This window comes from Rana temporaria, chromosome 5 (assembly GCF_905171775.1).
Source record: "Rana temporaria chromosome 5, aRanTem1.1, whole genome shotgun sequence".
Taxonomy (NCBI): Eukaryota; Metazoa; Chordata; class Amphibia; order Anura; family Ranidae; genus Rana; species Rana temporaria.
In genome coordinates, this window is record NC_053493.1 from 337,145,813 (window position 1) to 337,157,269 (window position 11,457).

An 11,457-nucleotide genomic window follows, 5' to 3' on the forward strand; every position below is an offset into this window, starting at 1 on the left:
AAATAATGATTATTTCGCACCAGGTAAAATACAAGTTGGGGGGAATTGGATCAAACAGGACACGGCACAACTAAGGGACATAATAAGAGAGGGCCACATAATAACACTACCCGAGCTAAAAGCTAAAAAGAATTTAATGGAAATTAATGAATGGAGGTACCAGCAGCTTAAACATTTTATCCAGGATCTACCAGGCCCACTGAGAGCGGGAGATCAGTTAACAGATCTAGAAAAAATATGCTTCATGGGAAAAGCAAAAGGAACTACTTCAAAGCTATATAGAATCCTATTGAAGATGGATGAGCAGAAAATACCTCCATTCATTAAAAAATGGGAAAGGGAATTGGGAACACAACGGGATAAGGGCACAATAGATAAAATGTTGGCTTTGACACACTCCTCTGCGGTAGATAGTCGAACGGCGGAGATGTGTTTTAAATGCATATCCGGATGGTACATGACCCCGGATAAGCTAAAAAAATTTAAAGAAGATCAGACAGGAGAGTGTTGGAGGGAATGTGGATCACCAGGAAATATGGCACACCTTTGGTGGGGATGTACCAAGATTAAGAGGTATTGGGAAAAAATCTTGACCTGTGTGGAAGAGATCACGGGGAAAAAGATCAAGATGGACCCATGGGTCATCCTATTCCATGGGGGGGAGGAAGGTATAAAAAGTTATAGGAAAACGCTTGTACCGCATCTACTCAATGCCGCTAAGAGACTTATTCCAAGGAGGTGGCAAGAAGTGGAGTGCCCCTCAATTTGGGAGTGGATAGATGCGGTCGAAGAAACGTACAGAATGGAAGAAATAAAAGAGGGCATGGAGGGCAATAACATCTTACAAATCACGAAATGGGATAAATGGAGGACCTTCAAGAAATCGTGGAGTTATGCAGAAAAATTAAGGGTAGATGCTTAAAAGATACACTAGAAGAAAAATTTGAAAGAACTAGAGATATAGGAGATTGTTGAAGGTGAGATAGGGGGGATGGGGGGGACAGGAGAAGGGGGGGATAAAATAAAAATGTAATCCTTATGTGCCTCTGAAATAGGAGGAGTGACATTTAATAAATAACAATAATATATATATATATATATATATATTAAAAAAAAAAAAAAAAAAAAAAAAAAAAAAAAAAAAAAAATATACGAAGAAAATAAAAAAAATTTTCACACAAGAAGAAGCGACACTCATGATGCAAAACCAACATAGAGATGCAATGGGCAGGTGCGCAGAACATGAGCATATAATGCACACTCTATGAGGTGGAGTCTGAAGTGGAAAAAAAAAAAAAAAAAAAAAAAAAAAAAAAAAAAAAAATGTGGGGTTTAATAATGCTTGAGATGGACAGATCAGAACTCAGAGCTGCAGATGTGCTTGCAGCAGTTAGCTATGACAGAGATGTTGTCAATGTTGCACATGGATCAGTGGATGATTAAAATATCAGAGGCGATCAGTGCAGCTTACTGACAGATGGCTCAATTGTTTGCACCTGTTTCCCTTGCATTATAAATGTCTGGAAGGAATTATTCTGCAATGTGTTGGACACATTTCACCTTTCTACACCATCCATGACGCACTCTTGCAACATCCTTACAGTCCTGATTTCTCTTTAGAATAAGGTCAGGAAGCGAAAGTCATCTGCCATGTTCTAAGCCAATTTTTTAGTTGCTGACTTTTGATTGTTAATGGTACATTTTCCCATGGTTTACTGCCATGTGAAAGTCTGGTTGTTTCATTCACGCATTTATATTTACCTAATAACAGACACCATTTGCACCAGGTATAGGTAAAATGCATGGCCAAAGTCTTTTTCAGATAACTGTGGTGTAACGGTCAGGGGTTAACGATATTCCATTCCACCAACCCAAGACAGCTTATCGACACTCCACAATCCAGCAGACGAACACGGCCCATACAGATTCCCCAGAAACGAGACACACAGCTCTGTTTCTGGTTCAAACGGAATCGACTTTTAATGGAAAATTTAGGCTTCTTATATACAGTTTAGGAACCACAAGAAACAATGGCTTAACTCCACCCACAACATTATACAATGAGCCTAATACATATCTTTTAGTCAGACTTTCTGACTCCAGGTCTGACATAATTAACATGAGCTAATTACTACAGCTGACAAGTCAGACATCAAGACTCCAGCTTTTCTCACCTTCTATACAATCCACATTCCTTTAGTAAACATAAGTCAGACATCTGACCTTTTGTTCTAACTCACAACACACTTAATCATCAATAGAACTTTCACACAATACAGTGTCAATTAGCACCACACAATGAAAAGGTTTTTAGAAGCCAGGCTAAGGCTAGTTTACATGACAGTAGCAGACTTAATTACTCTCTTTACAGCCTATGTTCAACATTGAATGAATCACTCTCCTATTGACCTGTTGGGTTCAGAATTAACCACCTGTAATATTTCAAAATATCCTGCAATACATTCTGAATTATCATTACTGTCCCATCTCATGTAATTCAAGATATAATTTCTCAGTCATCCTATGCCCCTAGTAGACATAGGATGACCCTAGGCACAAGAGTCATTGGTGAAGCTGAAACAGGAGTACCCCACACCCTTCAAGACCCTCTGGGTCCTACGGGCCATTCCGTTACATGTGGTATGGTGTACCTTAGGGTTGCCACCTGTCCAGGAAATTCACCTGGACAGTCTGGGTTTTGAATCATGTGTCTGGGTTTCGAGGGGACTGAAACCCGGACACATTATTCAGACTGGGCTGTGGCTCCCCAAGTAAGCAAGATAGTCAGACACAAATCTATTGCCATCCAGGAGCTGTGGACGGCTGTCTGAGGGCAGGTTAGGCATCATGGAGGGCCAGGGCGATGATGTCAGCAAGAGCCACACTCACTGCACCACATTACTTCTCTCGTTGGGGGCACCCAAAGGCATCCCAGGTCCATACGTTTTTGGGTTTGGCTTGAAGAAAAGGTGGCAACCCTAGTGTACCTTCAAGTTCAAAAAATCCTCTTAAATTAAAAAACCCTAGTGCTAAGATTGTAGAGATTCTCTGCAGTTAAGGAGAACTGTCCCTAGATGATTTTATCAAAGAGAAAATGGTTGATAAGAAAAAGAAAGTAAAGAAGTAAATTGTGAGGAGCTGCATCTGACTACTCTGTAGTAGAAGAACAGCTATGGAGGCTCATTTAGGTGATCACACTGACCAGGTATGATAGCACCTCCTCTTTAGCAGATTTCACTGCTGCAAAACTTCTATTTCCATGTCCAGGGAGAGTACCCTTTTTAGCTGTTTAGTATTTCTGATTGGACAGGGAAATAGCAGGGAGATGGCAGTTGACACAACGCACACAGACTCAAACCCTAGTGAGAATGAAAAAAATACTTTAATGTGAAGTTCCAGTTGTGGGTTTAAAAACATAAAAGCTACAATAAATGTAGCTGCTGACTTTTAAAAAACAGCCAGCACATTATGTCTTTGTCTTGTGGGCTTTTTCTTTTTCTTGGTTTCTAAACGCCTTAAGAGCAAGAGGGGGAATGTTTGCTTGTGGAAGGATGTTTTGCTTGGTAGGAGGGTATTTTTGTATTGAGACATTTTGGGGGAACGCTGAAGGGAAGACGGGTTGCTTTTCACAGGGATTTTTACTTGATGTAGAGGATTTTTAATGGCAGAGATATTTGGGGGAGAGATTTTCTGATACTTAAGGGGTACATTTTTGCTATTGAAGATTTTAATTGCTCTTGGGGGGTTAATGAGGGAAATGTTTGCCTGAATGCCAGAACTTGGCCTCTGGTGTGCTGTTGCAGTAAACAGTGCAGATGTACTGCGGCAGAAGACCCCTCAGCTTTCTAATAAATTACTACAAAAATCTGTGTGGTGTTTTTTTTTTACTTTACATTTCCCCCCCAGGTGAATGGGTAGGGGTACGATGTACCCCATACTCATTCACATAGGGTGGGGGGCCGGCATCTGGGGGCCTCCTTATTGAAGGGGGCTCCCAGATTTCGATAAGCCCCCGCCCGCATACCCCGACAACCAACGGCAAGGGTTGTCGGGAAGAGGCCCTTGTCCCTATCGACATGGGGACAAGAGTGCTTTGGGGTGGGGGGTCAGTGCCCCCCTGCCCCAAAGCACACACTCCCCCATGTTGAGGGCATGCGGTCTGGTACGGCACAGGGGGGGGGGGCGCTCGCTTGTCCCCACCCCCATTCCTGTCCGGCCAGACTGCGGGCTTGGATAAGGGTTTGGTCTGGATCTTGGGGGAACCCCACGCTGTTTTTTTTTCAGCGTAGGTTTCCCCCTTATGATCCAGACCAAGCCGAAGGGCCTGATGTGCCACTGCAGGGGAACCCGCGCCGTTTTTTTGTTTGAAATTTGGCGCGGAGTTCCCCTTCATGGTCAGCGCAAGCTGAAAACAGTTCGGCCGTTTACGTGCGCCGACTCAAGCCGTGCAAATGCAGCTACGCCGTTTGGTATTTACCAAGATTTTCCCGGCGTAGTGAGAAGGCGTGCGTGAGAGGACGAAACTGCAAATAAACCTCCCGAGCATTTAGGCGTACTTGCGGCGTGTTGCGATGTTTTCAGAAAAAGCACTTTCACTTTCAATTTGGCCCGGGAAACTTAAACAAACACATGTCACTACACTTCCCCACATCAACCCACACCCCTCCCCTAATAAACTCCCGCCCAAACTCCTTCTATTTACATTTCTAAATGCCATACGCCAGCTCTATAGAGGCGCACCATGCGCCCTCTCCTGGGCGCACTAGGCATTATAGTAACTAAAGAAATACACTGCTCTGCCGGCGTATTTCTTAAGTAAATGACAAAAAGGCTGTTACTCCTGTCTTTGCTCCATACGTCATGGAGCAAAGGCTTGGTAAATCAGCCCCTTGTTTGAAGCTGAATCCAATATGCATAATAGTAGATCTTGTTTTTACTCTCGACATGTTTCGCGTACAAGACGCTTCATCAGGATCATAGAAGTGGATCAATCGAATCTCAAAGAGTCGATCCAACCCCTGAATGTACAATGCTTTTAACCTAACCAGCCTCCTGGGCATGTGGTAGGTACTCGTTGTATGTAAAAGTCAAAAGGTAGGACTATAGCACAAATAGTTGTTGGTAAACAGTGTATATGGATGGGCGTAAGGGCCCTGACTGAGATCCCTCTGGCAGACCTTGGACTAGAGTGGGCACCAAATAGCAGATTGCCAATTGGCCAAACAGTGGAGGGGAGGTAACCACCTCAACAACTACCAACAGTAGTTGGTTCTGTTAGTAAGTAAGACAGTGTCTGATCTTGTCAAAGCAGGAACAGCCAAGGAAAGAGACCAGAGGGTAAAGGAGGTCTGTACACAGGTGCCGCAATCCCGTATGTAGCGACCCCAATAATGTTGGGAAGCACAATATCTTATCACACCACAGAAAATTATGTAAACAAATGGTTACCTTGAGTTGTATTGATCCCGTAGGATGACAGAGAGACTGCACACAAATTCAGCTTAACCAATGTAACTCTTTACTTGATAAGATAAAAGAAAAAGGAGCAAAGGTAAAACAGTAGTGGACGTCTTGCAGAGCCCTGCAAGAGTCAGAATTAGTGATAGCAGATAAGTACAAATTAAATTATAATGACTACACAAACCTGTGTAAGCACCCAGAACAGGGGGTTCCTTCAGTAAGACATCACACTGAAGCACCTCCTTGCCAAGCCTCACCCAGCTCTCTCTCTAATGACGATGCTATACAGTCTAATGGAACCGATTACCCAGTTAAGGAATAGATAAACAGATATCAGCAGTTGCTATAACTAAACAGGCAGTCTTTAGATAATGTAATTCACTATTGTGGTTTGATTGATCAGACCAAACCTCAGTACAAATTATCCCAAAAGTCTGTGCACCTTCGCGTTGGCATGCGTTGGCTCGCAAAGGGGGTAATTTGTAATCCAAAAAAGGAACAAATAAACTGGCGGAAAAGGCCCGAATAGTCAAATCACAGTGGTTGATGTAAACAATCCACCCTCCTGAAATATAGTCAGTATACTTGGGCAGATGCCCGTTTCACCCAACCAGATCAGGCCTTGTCCTTCCGAAATACTCCGTCTGCGAACTCCAATCACAGTCCTTCAGGATGACAGTCTCCGGTTCTCACACATGTCCCCGTTGTACTGGGACACCGTCCGATCGCTCCGTCAGAGATTCTTCCTCTCTCTCTCTATGGCGCTCCGCCCGGGCGTAGATAGGTCTCAGCTCTGGCCTAGAGCTGAGACCACAGGTGTCCTCCTGGATTGAAGAGGCGGTCCCGAGGGAGCGCGCCAAACACGTCCTCTTCCTTAAATCACCTCCCCCAGCAGGCTGTGCGGGAAGCAAAGCATTCTGGGATTGTACAGTTGCTCTCTGGGTCATGTAGTCTAAATAAACCAAGCCAATGGAGTCTCTTTCTCCCTGTACTCGGTTTCCCAACATTCCTTGCTGTACCAGTGCAAAAGTAAATAGAAGGTGGCTATAACACAACTTGGCCGTCGGAGGGGGCTGAGATCCTTCTTGATCAGCAGATGGTAGTCGTTTAATCACATAAGGAAGGTGATATCTCGCTTTACAAACCCCTGTACTCTGTACATTACATACACATGAACCATGCACTCTGCAGCTCTGCACATGTGTGTTACATACTACTGAGCCCTGTACTCTGTACATTACATAAACATGACCCAGGCACTCTGCAGCTTTGCACATGTGTGTTACATACATACTACTGAGCCCTGTACTCTGTACATTACATACAATACTTCTGACTCCTGCACTCTGTAAGAAGGCTCCAATTTCCAGCCCCTCTCCCTGTTACTGAAATTTTGCCATACTTGCATTTTGTCCTGTTCACAGCGGATTGATGATTCTAGTGGTGTCAGTCCTGTCTACATACAGTTGGAGACATGACATTTTCCAGGGCTGGTTTCCTAATAGAAACAACATTGTATTACACCTGATTAATGTGTGTTAAAACTGATACTTGTAGTCTCTTGTAGAAGACTGTATAACAGAGTGACATCATAGGAATATGGCTGGGAGACAGGGTCAGAGCATTGTCATCCAATAAAGAGAAGTGACAGAACAGGGACCTTTATGGCAAGTATTATTTTATTGAAGGCTGTAGATTTAAAGTGAATGAATGTCACCTTTGAAATTGCATTAACATTTAAATCCTAATGAGATTTTAGTATTTGGGCTTTTATATACCTTAACTATTATGTCACTTTGTTTCTGTGCGTTACCTGCAGAACGATTGTGTCTAGAAGAATGTTCATGTCAGACTTTCAGTCAGACATTCTGTATCTAGGGACTATCCAGTCCTTCAAAATGCAATAATTGAAAACAGGGAATCCAACATAATATTAAGTCCAGTATGAATTACAAATCATATTAGTCATCGCATGATGTTTCATACACTCCAGAGACTCCTCAAAAATGTTGGATAGGAGGGATCTGTGTCTTTATAGCTTCAATAACTGTGTTTTAATGTGCTGATGTGTTGTGGCTATTATATATGAAAGCAGGCTGATCTACAAACTAGACTGGGAAATGGAACTTGGAAAAACAGTTCAGGGCACTTTACTCTTTTGCAGATTTAGTCTTCTACATGGCAGGAAGTCTTCTTCTAGTTAGGTACATGTCCCTGTATGAATTATGGTCATTTGTAGACTGGATTTAATTATTTCTCTTTTTTTATGTTTAGGTCTCTTCCACACAGGCAAATAAATGCTTTTTCACATTTTACATGCTTTTCTACATTTTTGTGACTGTATTTCACATACAGATTTGTAGAGCCATGCTGATCAGCACAGGGCCAATGAGCACTGTCCAGACATGTCCAGACAGAGTGTCAGAAGCCCTGCAGCCTCATAGGATAGCTCAGTGCAGCATGAAAACTCCTCCTACAAGCTTCACCAGTGCTTTGTATCTGTGAGTTCAGCAGATGTCTTTGTGAAGCAAATGATGTGATTAAAAAAAAAGGATTATCCAACTAAGGAAGACAACTTTATTAAAAGTATAAAGCCCTGTACACACGATCGGATATCTGATGGAATCTAATCCGATGGATTTTTTTGTCGGATATCCGATGAAGCTGACTTTCATCAGTCTTGCCTACACACCATCAGTCAAAAATCTGACCGTGCCAAAACGCGGTGACGTACAACACTACCACGACCCGAAAAAAATTGTTTAATGCCTCCGAGCATGTGTCGACTTGATTGTGAGCATGCGTGGATTTTTCTCCGCTGGAGTTCCACACAGATGATAGGAATTTCCTATCAGTGTTTTATTCATAGGAAAAATTTAAAACATGTTCTATTTTTTTACACCGATGGAAATAAAACCGATGGGGCCCACACACGATCGGCTTGTTCGATGAAAACAGTCCATCTGTTTTCAGCGGACAAACCGATCGTGTGTACACGGCTTAACTGTGCTGTTTAAGAGCATTCAAACTGATTTTTGCCTGAATGTTAACAACAAAAACGCAGTTAAAAAAAAGATGGACACAGAACAAAGTGTATCTAAGGCCAAAACCATAAAAGTAATATATTGACGCTTACTAGTCCATTGGTGTGGTCCCTTTGTTATCTGGAAATCCTGAAAATAACACACTTCCTGTCCTTGGGAAGCTATGTCACTCCTCCACTCTCCCTTTGGAGGGAGTTATGGTTGTCACCCTAGCCACTTCCCTCCCAAGGTACGTATATGAACATCCTTGACTTTGAGCGGGGATATCTGAATGATGCTTGCAGCTACAGGCATCATTCAGATATCGTCTTTTAGAGCCGGCGATTCTGTGCACCATAAAAATAATCATAGTGGCTGTTCCACCGCTTGTCCCCCCTTCCGCCGCCCTCAGGTGCTTTTACAGACTCACCGATGCGATCGGTGAGTCAGAGAATAGATCCGCCAGGCCCGGATGCCTACCATAGAGATTTCCGGCAGACCAGATGGTCGCCAGAGTCTCTATGATCGTTCGTAGGCCGGGCACGATCTTATGACGTCACGCCCGACCTCTGCATTAAAAAAAACGATGCTGCCTCGGCTGGGAAGCTGAGATCGGTTTGTTTGTTATTTCAATTTAAGGCTTCCCAGCCTAGAGATGAGATGTCTTATTGCCCCCATATATCACTGAAGAGGACCTGTCATGCTTATTCCTATTACAAGGGATGTTTACATTCCTTGTAATAGGAATAAAAGTGATACAAATATATATTTTTTTTTACTGTGTCAAAATAAAAAGTTAAAAGTAGAATTAAAAAAATATATATATATATATTTTAAAGTGCCCCTGTCCCCGTTTGCTCACACGCAGAAGCAGCCCACATATGAAAACGGTGTTCAGACCATACGTGCAAACGTTAGAGCGAGAATAATAATTATAGCCCTAGAGCTCCTCTGTAACTGAAAACATTAAACCAGTAAAAAATGTTAAAGCGTCGCCCATGAGGATTTTTAAGTAATGAAGTTTGGTGCCATTCCACGAGTGTGTCCAATTTTGAAGGGTGACATGTTAGGCATCTATTTACTCGAAGTAACATCATCTTTCACATTATACAAAAAAATTGGGCTAACTTTAATGTTTTTATTTTTAAAAGCATGAAACTGTTTTATTTTTCCTAAATTGCTGGCAAATACTGTGTGAGATAAAAAGTTGCAACGACCGCCATTGTATTTTCTAGGATCTCTGCTAAAAAAACATATATAATGTTTGGGGGTTCTATGTAATTTTCTATCAAAAAAATTATGATTGGCATAGAAAAAAGTAGGCATGAGATTTTTCTGAAAAAAAGTAGGCATTCGAACATTCTTTAGCACTTCTTGGGAAAGAAAAGTTCTGCATCATAGCCAGCAAATATACTTCTGGTCGAAAGGTTGTGGTAGACTGTAACATAGAAGTTAAAAGGAAGTAAATCTTCATTCAATATGCTTCATGTAGGTACAAAATTAAAAAATGTGCATCACAGCAGCTGGTTTTGATGCACATATATGACTACAGATGATATGGATGAGGAGAAGAGTCCCATTTAAGGTAACCTTGAAGGTGTTGATGGATGAAATAAAATTGTGAGATCTGCATTCTGTTTAATTATCACAGTAGAAATGAAGGTCTCAGAGACTTCTTCCAAATTTTCTTTTGTTAGAGATGGAATCACCAAATTGCACAAATTTTACCCAGCGGTGTCTCCGGCTTGTTGGAGGTGTGGAGGAGAGGAGGGCACTCGAAACTACAGCCCTATTGGAGGGAGATACACTCACACATTGCTCGAATTACCTCCTACACGCCAGACTTTACCCCAGGACAGTATCTTCTCCATCACACTTCTCTGCCCCAATCGATGTATCGTAAATCACTCTTAATACACTTGATTAATGCTGCTACTCAATGTATCCCAATAAGGTGGAAAGACCCCCTTCCGCCTACACTGATAGAGTGGCAGGATAGGGTGAACAAAATCGAGTTGATGGAAAAACTGGTTCACCAGGCTAGAGACAATACTGGAAAATTCAGACTCATTTGGGGATGCTGGACTCACTATAAGAACTCTATTGCACCCAACACGGAGTCGACTCCCACTCACTGACTTGACTACCATATCCTCTAAAACTTCCCTTATGAATGTAACCTTTTAGGTAAACGTGTCTTCATTACACTCTATATCTTTCCCTATTCTCTCTCTCATCTATCCCCATCTTTTATTGTCCCTCTCTGCCACGACTGACTATATAAACTTGCGAAATGTGTGTTAAATTTACAAATTCATTGAGAGGGATATGGGATCCCTGGGAAGGTTACTTTTGATTGTAAGGCGTGTACAGGGCCCCTATCGCTCATGGTTCTGGAAACGGGGGGTGATACTCAACGTGATTGTTGACCAGATGCTCATCTTTTTTTTTTCTTGTTATATGTTCCTTACTTATTCTTTACTCCCCCTCCCCGAGCCACAGCCGAGATCCCGTTAGGGGTGACCGGGGTTGGGATTCGCTCCTTCTGGTCTCTTTTTGATATTTCACACCCCTGCTCCTAGGTTTTACTACATTGGAACAGCATGATTGGGGTTATCCTTTCCTCAAAAATTACACTCTCCAGTCTACTTTAAAGGACGGGTAAGGTTTATAGTGGACCCTTGAGGGTACACCTCCCCTATATTCACTAGTACCTGCAATTTAGAGGACACACATTAAGGGGAGGATAAGATGAATTGTTTTCATATGATTTTCGTATACATGTAATGTATCTACAATATTCTTTGCAAACTTCACTTTGTTGTATCACCTACTTACTGTGCGTACTGTATATCCTATTGTATTGTTATTTACTCTCAAAAAAAGACTATTCTGGAAAAAAAAAGAGATGGAATCACCCTGGACCAACATTGCAAAGCACATAGACAATAACGTAAAAAAAAAAAAAAAAAGA